This window comes from Phyllostomus discolor, chromosome X, assembly GCF_004126475.2.
Source record: "Phyllostomus discolor isolate MPI-MPIP mPhyDis1 chromosome X, mPhyDis1.pri.v3, whole genome shotgun sequence".
In the NCBI taxonomy this organism is placed as follows: domain Eukaryota; kingdom Metazoa; phylum Chordata; class Mammalia; order Chiroptera; family Phyllostomidae; genus Phyllostomus; species Phyllostomus discolor.
Window position 1 is genome coordinate 99,455,884 of NC_050198.1, and position 19,711 is coordinate 99,475,594.

At 43.7% G+C, this 19,711-nt stretch overlaps 1 long non-coding RNA gene and 1 pseudogene across 1 annotated transcript; one reads left to right on the forward strand and one right to left on the reverse strand.

The window, feature by feature from the left end:
* The first annotated feature begins 1,063 nt into the window (after positions 1-1,063).
* LOC114505134 lies at positions 1,064-2,099 on the forward strand (annotated as a pseudogene).
* Positions 2,100-2,227: 128 nt separating this feature from the next.
* On the reverse strand, positions 2,228-12,658 carry LOC118498440. The gene is made up of 3 exons (XR_004900929.1): positions 12,648-12,658; positions 4,346-4,351; positions 2,228-2,499 (listed from the first exon to the last, which is right to left on the reverse strand). It is a non-coding gene; the product is annotated as an uncharacterized LOC118498440 (long non-coding RNA).
* Positions 12,659-19,711: the final 7,053 nt, after the last annotated feature.

Genomic DNA, 19,711 nt, shown 5'->3' on the forward strand with positions numbered 1-19,711 from the left:
CTACCCAGCGATCACTTAAAAATGAAGGCAGAATGAAGAGCTCCCCAGACAAAAAAAAAAAAAAAAAGGCTAAAGGAGTTCATTACCACCAAACCAATATTGCAAATAATGTGAAAGGACCTGTTTTAAAAAGAAATGGGGAGAGACAGGAATATCAGTACAATTAAAAATGGTAAAAATTAAGTACCTATTTATAATAACTTTAAATGTAAATGGATTAAATGCTCCAATGAAAGGACATAGGGTAGTGGAATGCCTAAGAAAACATGATCCGTATATATATGCTGTCTACAAGAGACCCACCTTAGTGTCGCAGGTTCGATTCCCAGTCAGGCCACATACCTGGGTTGCAGGCCATGGCCCCCAGCAACCGCACATTGGTGTTTCTCTCTCTCTTTCTCCCTCCCTTCCCTTTCTAAAAATAAATAAATAAAAATCTTTTTTAAAAATCTTAAAAAAAAAAGAGACCCATCTCAGAACAAAACATATACACATGCTGAGAGTGAAGGGTTGGAGGAAAATGTTCCATGCCAATGGACACAAACAAAAAAACCCTGGAGTACCAGTACTTATATCTGACAGAACAGACTTCAAAACAAAGGCCATAACAGGTGACAAAGAAGGTTACTACATAATACTGAAGGGATCAATCTAACAAGATGGTATAACCCTTGGAATATATGCACCCAATATAGGAACACCTAAATATATAAAGATGTTGGAAGACATTAAGGAAGACATGGACAGCAATACAGTCATAGTACGGGACTTTAACACCCCACTGTCATCAATAGATGGATCTTTCAGACAAAAAATCAACTAGGAGACAGTGACCTTAAATGACACACTACATCAAATGGATTTAATTAATATTTATAGAATATGTCATACTAAAGCAGCACAATATACATTCTTCTCAAGTGCACATGGAACATTCGCAATGATAGACCACATGTTAGGACACAAAACAAACTTCAAAAAATTTAAGAAAATTTAGTGGGGGTAAATGCACACAACTGTAAGTGAACAATAAAATATTTTTTTTAAAAAATTTGAGCCGCCTGCAGTGGGGCTCGCACCGCCTTGGCCAGTTTGTGAACCACTCTGAGTTGGTACTGTTGACCTGTGCCTGGTCTGCAGCATTTCCCCCATAGTGCTCCCTCCTGCTGGGCCCCGCAATGCCGGTGGACCACAGCCAGTGGTCCAGGCCCTTGAACCTGCAGGAAGTAGAAGAGCGGCCGCGGCACCTGCTGCAGGTTAAGTACACCAGGGTGCAGGTTGAAGAGCTGGGCAAAGTGCTGACGCCCACCCAGGTTAAGAACCAGCCCACCAGTATTGCATGGGATGGCCTTAATGCAAGTAAACTCTGTACCTTGGTCTTGTCACACCTGGATGCTCCGAGCCAAAAGGACCCCAAATATAGGGAATGACATCATTTCCTGGTGGTCGATACGAAGGGCAATGACATTGGCAGTGGTACAGTTCTCTCCAATTATGTGGGCTCTAGGCCTCCTAAGAGCACAGGTCTCCACCACTACATCTGGTTGGTTTATGAGCAGGACAGGCTGCTGAAGTATGATGAGCCCATTCTCAGCAACCAATCTGGAGACCACTGGGGCAAATTCAAGGTGGCATCTTTCCACAAAACGTACCAGTTCGGGTCTCCAGTGGCCAGCACATACTACCAGGCAGAATGGTAGAATTCTGGGAATGCCCAAGCTCTATGAGCAACTGTCGGGGAAGTAGGAGAAAGCCAGGAGACAGGTATCACCCGGGGGCCCAAGCAGTGTTCTCAAGTTCAGTGATGCATGTAGATTTCTCCTCTTCCCAGTTCCCATTCTCACAGGCGAGACCTGAGCAGGTAGTGGTGCAGGGTGACGTTTCCTTCTGCTTATCCTTTGTCATTGTACAGGGTCACACAACCTGGTTTATGTTTTGATCAAATCTGGACTCCATTTTGGGGCTATTTTGGTACTATGATGTAGTCATCAGATTGTTCATATAAGAGCAACCCAGAATTGAAAGGGGAAAAAGTTTTGGTAAGGAGAACAGGTCTACAGTAATAGGGCAGAGCATCAAACAATCTTTAAGGGAGATTTTTTTAAAAAAGATTCCTTGTCTCTGCCATTGCAAGCCCAATGCAAAATTGTGTATGGTGGCTTATTCTGAGATGTTTTCATAGCCCTGCCTCTCTCCAGGCAGCCAGAGGCTGGTGTGTCCACTAACTCCCAGTGTATGCACACCTCGGGTTGGTTATTAGGTGTCCGTGTTCTGCTCCAGCTCATTTAGAGAGCAGTACTGGAAAGAGCAACAGGGAGTATCACTTCCCTGTTGGGGCACAACTGTCTAGATGAACAGCAGGGCTGTGTGAGAGGTTATCACAGATCCGTGAGTCTGTGTCTATTAAACTGACCACTCTTCATTGGTGTAACAAAAGCCAGTCTGGAATTGCTGAGTGTTGTGTTAATTCTGCTGTTTGTTTATAGTTGAATAAAAATACTGTGGGCAAAAAAAATTGAGAAAATTCAAATCATATCAAGCATCTTCCTAAATCACGATGGCATGAAACTAGAAATCAACCTCAATTAAAAAAAAAACTAAAACAAAAACAAAAACAAAAAACTCGGCCCTGGCTGGAGTAGCTCAGTGGATTGAGCGCGGGCTGCGAACCAAAGTGTTGCAGGTTCAATTCCCAGTCAGGGCACATGCCGGGGTTGCAGGCCATGACCCCCAGCAACTGCACATCTCTCTCTCTCTCTCTCTCTCTCTCTCTCTCTCTCCCCCGCCCACCTCCTGTCCCTCTCTGAATTCTTTAAGAAAACCATATAAAGTTAAAAAACCTCAAAAACATTCTAATACATGGAGACTAATACCATGTTATTAAATAATGAATGGGGTTTCAAATGAGATCAAGGAAAAAATGAAAAATTACCTGGAAACAAATGAAAATGAAGAAACAATAACCCCAAATCTATGAGACACAGCGAAAGCAGTCCTGAGAGGGCAGTTCATAGAACTACATGCCTACCTCAAGAGGCAAGAAAAATCTAAAATAAACAATTTAAACCTGCACCCCCCCAAAAAAGAAAACAACAGCAAATCCCAGAGTAAGTCTAAGGAAGGAAATAATCAATTTCAAAGTGGAAATAAATGACATAGAAACTAACAACAATTGAAAAGATCAATGGCACCAGGAGCCAGTTCTTTGGAAAAAATAAACAAGATTGATGAACCTTTAATCAGACTCATCAAGAAAAAAAGAGAGGACCCAAATAAAATCAGAAATGAAAGAAGAGAAATAACTGATATTACAGAAATACAGAGGATTATAACAAAAATACTATGAACAAATGTATTCCAGTAAATTGGACAACTGGGTAAAATGGATAAATTCGTAGAAACATACAATCTTCCAAAACTGAATCAGGAGGAATCAGGAAACCTGAATAAATTAATAAGAATTGATAAAATTGAAGCAGTAATCAAAAAACTTCCAGCAAACAGTCCTGGCTGGTGTGGCTCAGTGGATTGATTACCAGACTGCAAACCAAATGGTTGCCAGTTTGATTCCCATTCAGGGCACATGCCTGGGTTGTGGGCCAGGTCCTTAGTTGGGGGCACATGAGAAGCAACCACACATTGATATTTCTCTCCCTCTCCTTCTCCCTCTCTTCCCCTCTCTCTAAAAATAAATACATAAAATATTTTTTAAAAAGTTAAAAAATAAATAAAAACTTCCAGCAAACAAACATTCTGGGCTAGATGCCTTTACAGGCAAATTTTACCAATAATTCAAAGAAGAACTAACCCCAATCCTTCTCAAAGTAATACATAAAATTCAAGAAGAAGGACTAATTCCAAGCTCTTTTTATGAGGCCTGTATTATCCTAATTCCAAAACTAGGTAAAGACACTACAAAGAAACTATAGGTCAATATCCCTGATGAACTGAGATGCTAAAATTCTCAATAAAATATTAGCAAACCAGATCCAGCAATACATTGAAAAGATCACACACTATGATCAAGTGGGATTTATCCTCAGGCTGCAAGGGTTGGTGCAATATTCACAAATCAGTAAATGTGATACATCACAGAAACAAAATAAAAGATAAAAATCACATGATCATATCCATAGATGCAGAAAAAGCATTTAATAAAATTCAGCACCTATCTATGATAAAAAGTCTCAGCAAAGTGGGAATAGAAGGATCATACCTCAACATAGTAAAGACCATATGTCAAAAGCCTACAGCCAACATCATACTCAATAGGCAAAAACTAAAAGCATTTCCTTTAACATCAGGAACAAGACAGGGATGTCCATTTTCACCTCTCTTACTCAACAAAGCACTGGAAGACCTAGCCACAGCAATCAGAGAAGAACAAATAAAAGGCACCCGATTTGAGAAGGAGGAGCAAAATGGTCATTATTTGCTAAAGACATGGTATTGTACATAGAAAACCCTAAAAACTCCACCAAAAATTACTAGATCTAATAAGTGAATTTGAGGATTGCCTGAGAGAGGGGTGGAGATGGGAAAAGGAGGAAAAAGTGGGGACAACTGTAATAGCAACAAAAAAATATGATAAAATAAAAAATTAAGTAAAAACTGAAAAAATATATAATCAGAGAAAATGTTTTTTGTAACTGAGATTTCAAAATAAAAATATTTCTAAAAAAAAGATGTTTTGGCCTTGACTGCTTTGGCTCAGTTGGTTGGGCATCATCCACAAACCAAAAGTTCACCTGTTTAATTCCCAGTCAGGGCACATGCAGGACCAGACCAGGTCCCCGGTGCTGGTGTGCAAAACGCAACAGATCAATTTTTCTCTCACACATTGATGTTTCTCTCCCTCTCTTTCTTTCTCCCTTCCCTTCTCTCTAAAAATAAACATATACAATCTTTTCAAAAAGATGTTTTGGGGGCTAATGTTCTTTTGAAGTGCATGTATGTCATTGTGTGTGTGTGTTTACTCTTAGGAAACCTAAGTTTCTTTAATTTCAGTAAGTTTATAAAAAGCAGTCTCATAAGTAACAGGGCTGGAGCATCAGAAATATAACTCCCTCAGTATTCCTGTACATTTGTCCCCAGTCTGGCCAGGTTATTACTTTGATTTTTTTTTTTTTTTTTGCCAGGCTTAGATGTTTTTATCTGAATGTTGGCATTTAGACTTTCTTTTTTGCTCCTTAGGGTTTGGTTTATTATACAAGGGTTTCCCTCCTCAAAATATTGCTCTTTCATCATAAATTATTCATTCATATATGTAAGGGTTTATTTGTGGACTTTTAATTGTGTTCCATTTATTTGTGTTTTTGTGCAAACACCATACTGTTTTGGTTACTACAGCTTTGTAGTATAGTTTGAAATTAGGTAGGAAAGGAAGAATGGTAAAAGAAAGAAAGGAAGGAAGTTAGGAAGGAAGAAAGGGGAAAAACTAGAGAAAAAAATTAGAAAGCCCTAGACAGAGCCAGACCTCCCAGGGCCTCGTGGCTGCGTCTTGCTGCAGGCAAGACTGCCCTTAGTTCAGCTGGAGAATCTTCCATCCTTTCCTTAACCCTCCTAATAAGACTATTCTGCAGCATTTCTTGATCACATCGTGTGCCTCGGAGTCAGGAAGTGTTTAATGATGTCTAGCTAGAAACCCAACTGTTGCTCTTGGCATCATTTTTGCCTTGCCTTGCTGTTGGAAAACGTGTAATCAGCAGCTCATGACCACTCTTATCTTCCCCTCTTCCTCTCAGTTGTAGTTCAGGGTCTCTTGACAGAGTTAGAGCTATTGTATAGGTTTGCATACACTGTGTTCTGTACGGCTCCAGGCAGTGCCCGTCAGCTAGACTTCAATATGAATGGTACCACTCAGAGTGAAGCAACTTATTATCCATCCCAGAGCCCTAAGAGCCAGAAATGCCCCCAGGGAGCCCAACTGGTTTCTATAGCAAGTGAAGCCTCTGCATTCTTCTAATGTACTTCCACTCTGCTGGAAGCAGATGGGGAGGAAGTGAGACAACCCCCACATCCCCTTCAACCAGGAGCAACAGTAGTAATGGATATACCTCAACTTCCCTTTCCTCTGGCAGCCTCAACCCTCACTAGCAGTCCTCACACAGGACTACAGAGAGCTCGAGAGAGGGAAGGCTTCTTTCTTCTTTGTTAATTCTGTTGAACCTATAATTTTGCATTTCATAATCAAAGCAATGCCCCTGCAAAACATCTTTGCAATTTCTCAACTCACAAGACATGCCCTCCTGAAAGCAAGAGAGATAATGCTTTCCTGGCTGACAGTTTGGTTGTGGATAAAACAAGTGCTTATTAACGAGACATCCTAGCTCTGTTCACTAACATTTTTACTTCCTTCAAGGTCTCCCTTTTACCATCTTGTGGTTAATGGCAGGCTTGATTTTCCACACTTCTAAGAGGCTTGTCCACTGAGGTGAACTGTTCTGCTGATTTGGGCTAGACTTCTTCCAGAACTGAAGGATGTGATTACAAAATACAGCAAGGCACTTTAGCCAATCAGAGGAGGCCCTGCTATCAGAGGAATCCTCTGGGTTCTCCTTAGGCAAATCCCGATCACAGAATGGAGGGGAGAGGCGAGCCACAGATAAATCCCTCAGTAGGGATAATCAAATCTCTAGGCACTGATTGGCTAATGTCAGGCCTCTGTGATTGCTTCACAAGGGAATGACCAACCATCATGCAGAAAAGCATGCAGGTGACAGCCAGCTTACTGGGGTCCCAACAACAAACTTTAGGCTTACTTCATATGAGGAAATGTTTGTTTGTTTTGGTGTGTGACTCACCCCCAGAGTTGTGAGAAAAGGAACCGCCTCAGCAATGGTTGTGGGCACAACCCAGAGTCACGGAGCCTGGGCCTCACGCCAAGACGTGGTGCTCAGCTACTGTTGGGTGCATCGGAAGAATCCAAAGGGGAAATGAGGTCATTTTTCTCTGCCTAGAAGCCTGTAAACTACTCTCCTTCCTCTTCTTACTGTCCTTTATCTACCTACTAGGTGATTAAGAAACCAGTATTTTCTTCCCCCTATTTTAGATTTAGTGATTCTCCCAGTTGGGTACTAGGTAGAGCAATTTGCTCCTTTTTAGTCTTGGATTTCACTGTAGGAGATAAACTTGTCAATAAACTAATCCAGAGATCTGTAGGCATGAAAATCAGGAGGCAGCGAAATATAGCAGCCCTTCCTAGTCAACCTTAACCCCCAATACACACACACACACACACACACACACACACACCCATGGGTACACACGGGTAAGGTTAAGCACAGAATACTAAGCATAGGGAACCTGGCTTAGCTAGTGGATGGCAAGAGGCCACATCATCATTCAGTACCTTGTTGACTTGACTGAGGGCTCAGACTCCTCCATCGCAACCCGAGAAGGCTAGGTGTTTTTTACAGATTAGCCTCTGGGTTGATTTAAATTGGTTTGCTTCCAGACAGCCTGGGGTGGAGGGGTGGAGCTTACAGAGCTCAGGACAAAAGGATGCTTTTAAAGGGGAACTTACAATAAAGGGCCAAAGACCTTGGGCAGTCAGTGGGACGCAGGTGGTCAAAAGGGAATAAAAATACGGCTTTATATTTTTAAAAGGAACTGCTAATTTATTGACTTCCTTAATATCTTACATAAATCTATATTTTGGTTGATCATCTTTGTCAAATATATCTTCCCTTTTTGAAAGATTTTATTTATTTATTTCTAGAGAGAGGGGAAGGAGGGAGAAAGAGAGGGAAACATCAATGTGTGATTGCCTCTTAGGCGCCCCCTACTGGGGACCTGGCTGGAAACCCAGGCATGTGACTGGGAATCCAACCAGTGACCCTTGGTTTTGCAGGCCAGCACTCAACCCACTGAGCCACAGCAGCCAGGGCTATTTTCCTTTTATAAAACCGGATGCACAGTGGCATTGCAGGATGAGTGAGTGCTCTTTGAACAAATTACTCCTTGAATATCTCATTATTTTATAACTTATTCGATTCCCTTTAATTAAGTTCTTACTAAAGGATGGATGTTACACTTGGCCATGACAACCTTTTTATTAAAAAAAACAAGACTTCATTTTGTGATAATTGTGGATTCACATGAAATTGTAAGAAATAATGCAGAGAGGTCCTGAGTACCTTTTACCTAGTTCCCATAGTGGTAACAGCTTGCATAATTGTAGTCCAGTGTCACAACTGGGATACTGATTCTGATAAAATTCATGGACCGCATCTAGATTTCATCAATTTTACACACACTCAAGTGTGTGTGTGTGGTAATTATGTTCCGTTCCGTTTTATCACAAGTGTGGATTTGTGTAATCACCCCGACAAGTCAGCTGTAAAACTGTCCCATAGCAAGGACCCCTTGTGCCATCCTTTATAGCCACAGTCCCCACCACATCATTCCCCTCCCTAACCGCTGGAAATGCTTCATCTCTACTATTTTGTCATTTCAAGAACATTAAAAAATTGGAATCATACACTACGCCCCTTTAGGATTGCCTTTTTGTCACTCAGTAATAAGTCCTTCTAGATTCATCCAAGTTGTCCTGTGCAACAACACTTTGTTTCTTTTTATTGCTGAGTTGTATGCCCTGGTATGGATGTTGGTTCACCTATTGGCTACTGCTGTTGGTTTAGCTATCCACTTCTTTTTTTTTTAAATAGATAATTGCTATGATAATAGAGTGATAACTCTATGATAATAGAGTTGCTATGTTTTTTTAAGATTTTATTTATTTATTTTTAGAGAGAGGAGAGGGAGGGAAAAAGAGAGGAGAAGAAATATGGATGTGTGGCTGCCTCTCATATACCCCCAACTGGGGACCTGGCCTGCAACCCAGGCATGCACCCCAGCTGGGAACCGAACCTGCAACCCTCTGGTTCGCAGGCCAGTACTCAATCCACTGAGCCACACTAGCCAGGGCAGCTATTCACTTCTTGAAGGACATCTGGGTGGTTTCCATGTTTTAGCTGTCACAAAGAAAACTGCTATGAATGTTCATGTGCAAGGGCTTGTGTGAATATTAAGTTTTTTTCCTCTAGGACAAATACCCAGTACAGTAATTGCTACATCATGGTAATTACATACTTTTTTAAAAGAACCTGTCAAATTGTTTTCAAGAATGTCTGTACCATTTTCATTCTCACCAGCAACATACAAGTGATTCGATTTCTTCGCATCCTCACCAGGATTTGGTGTTATCACACTTTTTTTATTTTTAATTTCAATATTTAAATTTTGCTATTTTGGTACACCTTCTGCTAGGTATGCAGTGATATATTATGGTGGTCTTTTTTTATTAAAGATTTTATTTATTTATTTTTAGAGAGAGGAGAAAGGAGGGAGAAAGACAAGGAGAGAAACATCAGTGTGTGGTTGCCTCTTGCCCCCTACTGGGGGCCTGGCCCACAACCCAGGCATGTGCCCTGACTGGGAATCAAACCTGTGACCCTTTGGTTATCAGGCCAGCACTCAATCCACTGAGCTATACCAGCCAGGGCTATGGTGGTCTTAACTTATATTTCCCCATGATTAATGATGTTGATTATTTTTTCTTTTTTTAAAGTCACTGGATTTTTTGGTAAGATTTTATTTATTTATTTTTAGAGAGGGAAGGGAGGGAGAAAGAGATAGAGAGAGAAACATCAATGTGGGGTTGCTGGGGGTCATGGCCTCCAACCCAGGCATGTGCCCTGACCTAGAATCGAACCTGCGACAGTTTGGTTTGCAGCCCGCGCTCAATCCACTGAGCTACGCCAGCCAGGACTCTATGTTGATCATTTTTTCAAGTGCTTATTGGCCATCTATATACTCCCTTCAGTGAAATGTTTATTTGCGTCTTTTGTATGGCTTCACTTTCACCTCCTTCCTCTGCCTAATAAGTTTCTCTAAGATTTCAGGTGTCTTCTACAGTCCTTCTGTGAAAAACTGCAGTGGCGTACAAGTCATGGATAAGGAAATGTACTGGGTCTCAGCATCTTCTCTGGCCATCCACCATAAATCCCAATTAGTATTGGCCTGAACCTGAGGGATCTGGAGAAATCTTATCCACAGTGTTTTGGGGAACTATAGAAAGAGGGAGATGGAAATGGAGCTTCTACTAACTCCAAAAGTGCACGTTAGCATATAGCAACAAAGCTTCAATTCATTGCTGCAAAAAGATCCTTATTCCCTGTCTTTAAGAAACCCAAGGCTTACATGCGTTTACTCATTGGAATATGAAAGACAGCTACAAGATTCTTCCTGGGAAGCTCCCCAAGCTGTTATTCCACGATCAGTACCAAGATTGTTATAGTTATAGTAATTGCTTTAATAAACAGAGGCTAGGTATCAGGTCTTGTGCAGAAACCTATTTTTTTAACATATATTCATTCATTTTTGTTTGTTTGAGTAGTTAAATTTTTATTGTATTTTTCCATTATCATTTATCCCCCTTATACCCTCTCTTGCCTTACCCACCATCTGCAATTACCACACTGTTGTCTGTGTCCATGGGTTCTTTTTCTTTATTCATGCACCCCTATGTTCATTGCAGCATTATTTATAATTGCTAAGATTTGGAAGCAGTCCAACTGTCCATCAGTAGACGAGTGGATGGAACAACTATGGGACGTTTACATGATGGAATACTACTCAGTCATAAAAAAGGAAAGCATTTTACCCTTTGGGACAACATGGATGGACCTGGAGAACATTATACTAAGTAAAATCAGCCAGTCAGAAAATTACAATTACCCTAGGGTTTCACTCATAGGTGGAATTTAAGGAACAAGCTGAAATAGCAAGCAAAATAGAGATTCATAGATAGAGAGCAGGCCCACAGGTCTGGGGAGTGATTGGGGGATGGTGGAAGGTTTGTACAAAAAAGAAAAAGAAACCTATTCAGATGGAGGCTTATCCTATATGCAGTTGGCAACTGGCAAATACATACACTTGAATGTTCCTACCACTGAGGACTAAAATGCCATTATTTGGGTAAGCTGATGGGGCACCTGGACGTGGCCTGTTAGTTACTAGTTGATAACTAGCCTCCAGTCTCCTCCTCAAAAGGCAGTGAACCAAGCCCCAAGTCTGAAGCACAGTTTCTTCAAGGGGGATCCTTTCCCCTGTCAGAAACTCTAACCATCCCCTGGGACTTCTGGACCTGGGCCAAAGGGAATAGGAGTGAAGAAATAACCTCTCTTCGCTCTCCAGTTTATATTTTGTTATGTGATCAGATGGACAAGATAATATGCGAGTGTGTAGCCTGGGAGCCTGACACTCAGTGAGACACAGAAGGGGTCCTCCCCGTGACGTCTGTTTCAGCGAGAGGTGTTTCAGTTTATAACGGACCTTGGCTATGCGACGGTAGTTGCCAGGTGGTGACTTCAGGCACAGAGAAGAAACAGGAGCTGCTTGGAGACAGGAGCACAGGCCATAGTGATTCCGTGAAAACCAAAGGAGACAAACGAGATCAGGGAACTCTTTGTGGGGGTTCCTGGGATAATAGAACCAGAAGAGGTAGCACGCTTCTCTAATTGGCAAGCTAGGCGCTCGGCACGTTCAGCCTCTCTAGGGACTGGAAGGCAGTCACAAGCAGCCTCTCTGGCTTGGTGATGTTTGAGCAAAGACTTGAAGGAAGGGAAACATCAGACAAGTGGAGAGGGGGGAAAGCATTCCAAACAGACAGAAAATAGTCACTGCAAGGGCCTTGAGGTGAGAATATATTTGGTCAATTTTTTTAAAGTTTATTTATTTTTAGAGAGAGAGAGGAAAAGAGGGATACAGAGAGGGAGAGAGAAATCGATGCTTCTCACACATACCCTGACCGGGACCCAGCCTGCAACCTAGGCATGTGCCTTGACCAGGGTTCAAACTGGCAACCTTTGGTTTTGCATGATGGTGCTCAACCAACTGAACCACATGGCTGAGGGTATATTTGGTTTATTGAGGAACAGGAAGGAGGCGAGTGTGGCCAGAGCAGAGTGAACAAGGGGGAGGCTGAGAGGAGAGGAGGTCAGAGAGGGATGTGAAACCACATCCATGAAGGCAGTGGTTTTCCATCTTGGCTACACCTTAGAATTACTGAGGAGCTTTAAAAACCATCCCAAGGTCCACATCCCATGACTAGAGAGCAATTCTGCCTAGGGCACAGGTAGCAAACACAAAGCCTGCAGGCCAAATCCAACCCTCCTCCTTGTTTTATCCGGCAGGCACCTTGTTTCTACCCTGCGGCAGTGCTGAGCTCTTGCTTAATTGTTCAGGAGTAGTTGCATTCATACAGTCCTAAAGTTACATTCAGCCCTTTGAAAGCAACTGTAAGGCTGATGTGGCCACCGGTGACAATGAGCTTGACACCCCTGGCCTAGGGTGTGGAGAGGGAAGGCAATCTGAATTTTTGTCTAAATTCCCCACTTGACTGAATGTGCAGCTGGGCTGAAAAATACCAAGCAAGGGCCTCACAGGCCTTTGTAAGGCTCTACTCTGAGTCGTGCAGGAAGCTACTGAAGGATTTGAGCGGAGGCGTAACAAGATGTGACTCGTGTCTCGAAAGGAGCCCTCTGGTTGCTGTGTGAAAATTAAACTGAAATAGAGGGCAGGGCTGAAAGAGGCAGGGAGACAAGAAGGTAGTGTGATAGTTCAGGCAGGAGAGTGTCTGAGACCTGTGTGGCAGCTGGAGGACTGTTAAAGACGGAGCATCTTAGATGTGACTGAGAGAATAAGGGGAGTAAAGTGACTTCGACTTTGAACCCATCCCCAATCCTGAACAAATGTGGTCTGGTGAGTTTAGGGGCAGAAGCTCAAGGCCAGGGCCTCAGGCATTTGTACTTCCCATGGAACTAGCCAGGTAAAAATGTGTTCGCAGCCTTTTCCTGGAACCCACAGCCTGAGGATGTGAGGATTGCCTCCTCAGGCTCCAAACGATTCCAGGCAACCAGACTGTTTAGAAAACAGCAGTCAGCGACTTACTGACTCAAGGACAGTAGGGAAGGTTTTTTTACCTCACTGCCCTCCCCCAGATCACAAGGATGTATGACTTGATCCTTATAAAGAATACCTACTCAGCCCTGGCAGGTGTGACTCAGTTGGTTGGAGCGTCATCTGGTACACCAAGAGACCGAGGGTTCAGTTCCCGGTCAGGGCACCCACTGAGGTTGTGGGTCTGACCCCTGGTCCCCTGCACCTACAAGATCCCTGGGCTGGGCATGTATGGGAGGCGACCAATTAATGCTTCTCTCTTACATCAATATTCTTCTGTTCCTTTCTCTCTCTAAAAAAGAGCAATGAAAAAATGTCCTGAGTGAAGATTAAAAAAAGAATATCCAGTCACACCAGAGATGGGAAAGCAGGGGAGAAAGATATGAGAGAAAGTGTAGATCGTCTGACCAGGCAACAATTTTCCACAGAATTCCAAAATCCTGTTCTTTTTAGGATAGAGCAGAACATGGAGGTTGGTTTTCTTTGTGTGTTCTCTCCAATGCTGGCCAGTTGGATTGGAGCAGAGAAAGTGTTTAAAACAAAGAAAGGACCCTTGGCTGCTGTGGCTCAGTGGGTTGGGCCTCGTCCAGAAACTGAAAGGCTGCAGGTTCGATTCCCAGTCAGGCCAGGTTGTGGGCCAGGTCCCCCAGTTGGAGGTGTGCAGGAGGCAACCAATCAGTATTTCTCTCTTTCTCTTTCTCCTTCCCTTCCTCTCTCTCTAAAAATAAATAAAAAGAAATGTTTTTTAAAAGAAAGGAGGAAGAAAAGGGGGACAGAGAGACAGAGGGAAAAGGAGAGGGAGAAGAGGGAGAAAGGAATACCAATGGTGAGAGAGAACTCACAAGCTAGGTATGTGCCCTGACTGGGCTCCAACAGACTGAGCCATCCGGCCATGGCGGGAAAGTCATTCTTCATATCTCACATTAATGTTTCCTGCTACAGTTTTTTTTCAGATGCAAAGAACTTTACACTTGAAAGAAACCTTTGAGATTGACTTGCTCTGCTTTATTTTACAGCACCTAGGGAAACTGAGGCCCAGACAAAGAAAACAATGTTGCCAAAGGCACATGACCATTTAGTACTACAGCCAAGATTCCAACTCAGTTCCCCACACTTCCAATCTGAGGTTCTCACCATACAAAAACATCCCTTCAGACCTTGAAACAATCTTCCTCCACAGCTATGTAGGAGCAATGCTTGGCCTGACTGCACAGGTACACACGGCTAAGTACAGAAGGTGGGGATGGGAGGGACACAGATGGGACTATTACCCAGACTATTACTCCTATGGAGCCCACAATGCCACGTGTCAGATTCACTGAAGGTCAGCCTGGGAGGACAGGTAGAGGTAGAAGTTTATTTTTTGTGTAACTAGTACATGACCCATTTTTCAGGTGCCAATCCCCTAGTCTTCCGGGGCCTAAGGAGAGGGCAGTGGCTCCCGGAGTCATTGTGATATTATTCAAAGGCATTTGGTGAGTACTTAGAATTGGTTCATGAATTTGGCGGAGTTACTGGGCCCAGCCAAAGGATCTCTAGTCCCCATGGCTCCCCTCCCACCAGCAAAAGATGTGGCACGTTTGCCCCCTCCTTCACTTCCCCCGATTCCCCCTCTCAGACTAGTGGGCTCATAGTGGCAGGATTTTTTTTCCCCCGCCTGTTCGGTGGAGCTCTTCTAGGCAGAGCACACACTGCTTGGAGGCACCCAGAGATTTCTGCATAAGAGTCTGACTATTGGACACAGGATTCTGTCCAGTACAGGCCTGGGTCATAGGTCAGCTGTCCTCGGTCAGAGGAAACGCCAGAAGAGGCCCCGTGTTCCTTTGACACCAATAACACCCTTTAGTGTGCTTCCAAGAAAACTGGGAGCTGAGAGCTTTTGGAGAACCATTTGGCCGAGTTAAAGGGATTCCTCTCTACAGGTGGTCGTGAGCCATTTAGACCAAGCCCAGGAAGAAATATGGCCAGGCTAAAAAAGAAAAGACTGCAAGTAAGAATTATTAGTTAAAATAGAGACTCACCCTGGAGTGCTGGTCTCAGCATGAGTATCATTCACGTACCATAACAGTCGCTCTTTTATATTACACCATTTAGTGGGATGTAGTACACCCAGAGTGATGCCACCAGCGCCATTATCTGCTCCCAAAATAGTGTTGGCACTCCAAAAAGAAACTCCATACCCGTCTACAGCTGCTTCCCATTCCCTTCTCCCCCGCTCCCCCACCTCCACCACCAGTGACCACTAATGTACTTTCTGTCTCTATGGATTTGACTTTTGAGGTTATTTCATATAAATGTAGTCATAGGATATGTGCCCTTTCCAGCCCGGCTTCTTTCACTTAGCATAATAGTTTTAGCTTTCATTCATGGAGTAGCAAGTATCAGTGCCTGATTCTTTTTCATGGCTGAACAATATACCATTGTATAGATGTGCTGCAGCTCGTTGACTCCATTCAGAAGTCGATACACATTTGTTTTGTTTCTACTTCTCAGTTATTGTGAATGATGTCCCTATGAACCTAGGAGAGGAACTACGGGTCATACAGTGACTCTACGTTTAACGTTATAAGGAATTACTAGCCTCTATGTTGAGCATTAGGAGGAGCTGCACATGGGACTCTCTTAAGAATGGAAAGTTGCCCTGGCTGGCATAGCTCAGTGGATTGAACACGGGCTGCGAACCAAAGTGTCGCAGGTTCGATTCCCAGTCAGGGCACATGCCTGGGTTGCAGGCCATGGCCTCCAGCAACCGCACATTGATGTTTCTCTCTCTCTCCCTCCCTCCCTTCCCTCTCTAAAAATAAATAAATAAAATCTTAAAAAAAAAGAATGGAAAGTTTAGGGTTGATTTTTCTGTATGTATTTAAGGAGTATTTGCCAACATTCTACCCTGCATGTCTGAAGATGAAAATATGTCAAATAAATAGGATACACGTAAGAGAAAATTCATTCTTACTGATGGATGGGGTCAGGGAGGAAGTAGCATTTGAGTTAAGCCTTGAAGGTGGGATAAGAGTTCCTTAGCAGGTGAAAAGGAGTGGAATAGGGGTGGGGCGGGTTTTCCAAGTAGCAGAAACAGAACAGCACAAGCAGCTCCTTTGGAAATGATAGGACAACGTCAGTTGGAGTGCAGACCTCAGGGGATGACGGATTCGTAAAGGAAGGCAGGGCGCGATTATATAACGCCCCGAATGCCATGCAAAGGATTTGAGACTTTATTTATTCCTAAAGCAACAGGAAGCCGTCGTGGATTTTTGCTGACAGAAGTGACATTTGGAGGTGGGCGTTTTAGGAGACCCAACACAGGTGCATTGGTTTTCTTTCCCTGTGGTTACTGTGACATTGGCAAGACAATAAGAGCAGAGGACGATAGCAGTGTGAGAACACAGCCTATGAGGCACTCTGAGTCGAGGAGTTTAAATAACTAAGGCCAGAGAAGAGGCACACAGAGTCAGGCATCTGTGTGTGCATGGGGATGTGTCATCTCCTTTCAGGAAGATTCAAAAGGTCTGATCATTTTCTCCCAGTGCCATCATTTCTTGATTTTCTTTTTTCTCTTCCTGCTTACACGCTCACCCTCACTGATTCAGCCCGCCCCCTCAGCAAAGGGTAAAATTGAAGGAGATATAAACAGTGGCAGAGCAGGGGCCATAATTCTCAGAACTACCAGGGATCTTCCAGATGGTCTAGAAATATCCTCATGTTACTGATGGGAACACTGAGGCTCAGAGTTGCACTGTAACTTACTCAGGGTCACCGGTGAACTGACAGCAGAGCTAGGAATTAAAACCAAATCTCTAGGTAACTACTTCAGCAGACCATACAGCCTAAGTAACATCTTTTAGATGTTTAGAAGCTGCATAATGTGTTGTTCTTTGTATAGGAAAAAATATACCAACTGAACTGAGCACTCCCCTTAAGCTATGCCAAACACAGATATGCCAGCCATAGATATGCTAGGCAGGTTCTCCCCACACCATCCCTCTGACGACTTTGCTGGTGAGTGGCATCAATCAATTCATTCATTCACTCACTCACTCACTCAGTCACTCATTCATTCAGTTAGTTAGCTGTCCAGTAATCAGGCATTTATTCAATGCTCTTTGCTGGGCATTGTGGCTCACAATCTGGTAGGGAGTTGTAGCAAGGACACAGACAAGGAATCAGAGGAAGGAGAATTAGATATGACTGAAAAAAAGTCTATCCGCCTTCTGTAGCTGCTGTAACAAATTACCACAAAGGTGGTGACGTAAACCAGCAGAAAGTTATTCTGTTGCAGTCCTGGAGTTCACAAGTTCAAAATTAATTTCACAGGGTGAAAACAAAGATGTTGTCAGGGCTGTTCTTTTAGGAGACAATCTCTTCCTTACCCCTTCTACTTTCTGGTGGAAGTTGGCATTCCTTGTGGGCAGTGCTGGTTGATTTGTGGACTGACCAGCCTAGTCTTCAGGGATGGCATTCTCAAGTATTTCTCTGTTCCATCCTCACATTGCTTTCTTCTTTATGTGTGTAAAATCCACCCCCCAAACTCCCTCTTATAAGGATAAATATGATGGCATGTAGGGCCACCGGGATAATCCGAGATCATATCCCATCTCAAGATCTTTAATGTAATTACATCTGTGAAGTCCCTTTGTCATACAAGGTACCATACTCACAAGTCCCAGGGATTAGGTCAAGGACATCTTTGGGTAGCCATTATTCAGCCTCCCACGAGAGGTCAAAATGTTAAGGCTGATGGAAGGCGTAAGATGCAGATACAGACCTGGGAGGAAGCTGGCAGGGTGAGAGATGACGGCTAGGGCTAGGGTTTTTCTCTTGAGAACAGCAACTGGCCCGTATGGAGTTCAGAAACCAGCCTAAGTCCTGTTCAGCATCACGCTCAGCTGGTCATTAGAAACAGTAGCCCACTCTATTGAATGAATATAGCCAGAGAAGCCCATAGACAGTGGACCAATGTCCAGTATCAAGCAGTCAATGGTCAAGGGCTTGGGGATACAGGAGGTCCGCACTACTTGACTTTCAATAGCAAGAGTGTGTGGTGGCAGTTTTCCTGCATGCTGCTGGTTCCGTTTTCTACAGTGTCTGGGAAAAAGAGAGGGAGAAGATGCTAGGCGGGGGAGCTGTTGTTTGCTGACTTATCTCCTGGAAGAACAAGCATGGCTTCCTGGCCTACGTGTCCAGTGAATATCTGTTTACTTGTCGAATCCCTATCTTTCCCTGGGAAACTTGAAACACAGGACTAATTCTTCTGGTGAGGGCCTGTTGGGAGGCAAGCAGCTGGGCAAGAACCTCTTGAGCTGTCTCTTGTGATCAAAGTTTCTGGGATTATGTTTCCCCACGTGCAGGATCTAGAAAAGCCTACGCCAGAAAACTGTAATCCTCCTACATCTGTCTCATCTCCTTCCCCATTGCAGCGGCCTTGTGTCACTTAGCACAAACAGTATCATGATTAGTATTATCACCCTCATCGTGGTATGATGGAGGGGAGTAATGGTGGCAATCAAATGACGTGTTCTTGATAATTTTTCCAAAATGTGCCTTGTTTTGAAAGCCTCCAATCTGAGCTTATTAACACAGGCTCTTCAGAGGAGTAAAGGGGCTGCTTCTAAGGCGGGAGCCCAGGCTCCTTCCCTCAGAGTGCAATTAACCATCGGTGATCTGACTCTGCCTCGGGTGGAGAGTAATGGGCGCTGTATGACAAGAGGGCATCTGGGACTCACTGTCTTTCTTTCATTGCGGGAGGGGAAGGGAAACAATCCCTTCCAGAGCTTTGCTTATGGGCCAGGCATAGATCAGCCCACTGAGTCTCTTCTGAAACATTGTGAAGTAGGTGTTAGTATGGTCATTTAACAGGTAAAGAATACTGAGGCTCTGAGGTGATGAAGTGCCCTGGTCAAGGTTTCCCTCTCGGTTTGGAGGTGGCAGGGTCCTCTCAGTGTCCCATCAGCTACTGCATACCCTGGTGAGAAGATGAGGAGCTGGAGGAGGCAATGACAGGTCAGCACGGAGTAGGTGGAGTGAGATGTAACCGGAAGCCCCAGATGTAGCTTCTGTATGCAGCTAACAGGCTGTCCTGGGAGTCAGGACCCACCTGGCATCTCCATGGCAACTTTACAGGATAAAATTGTTCTGTCCATTCATTTATCACGGAGGGTTGCTTTTCTGTCTTCTGGCAGAATTTTGAGGAAGTTTTACCAGGGGAGTGCTGCCTCAAATAACCGCCTGCATTAAATACTGGTAGTTTCAGAATGCTGAAGCAATTCCTGTGTTTTCACCCCTGGCATGTTATACAGATTTATTAGTATAATTGCCAGTCAGAGAAAGACAAACAGCAGATAATCTCACTCACATGTGGAACCTAATGAACAAAATAAACTGAGGAACAAAATAGAAGCAGAGGCATGGATACATGCAACAGACTGACAGCTGCCAGAGGGGAGGGGGGGGCGACTGAATGAAAGAAGGGGAAGGATTAGCCAAAGAACATGTATGCACGACCCACAGACTGTTAGCGACAACAGTGTGGTGACGGCCAGAGGTGGGAGGAGGGGGGACTGGGTGGAGGCCGGCAAAGAAGGGAAAATGGGGACATCTGTAATAGTGTCAATAATACAAATAAAGTTTAAAAAATAAATAAAAGCAGAGGCATGTCGTTTAAGTTGTCCTGGAAAATTCTAACCTGTCCCCCTCCCTTACGAAGCAAGGGCTTAAGGGCAGGGTATCCCAGCCGGGAGGCATGATCTTG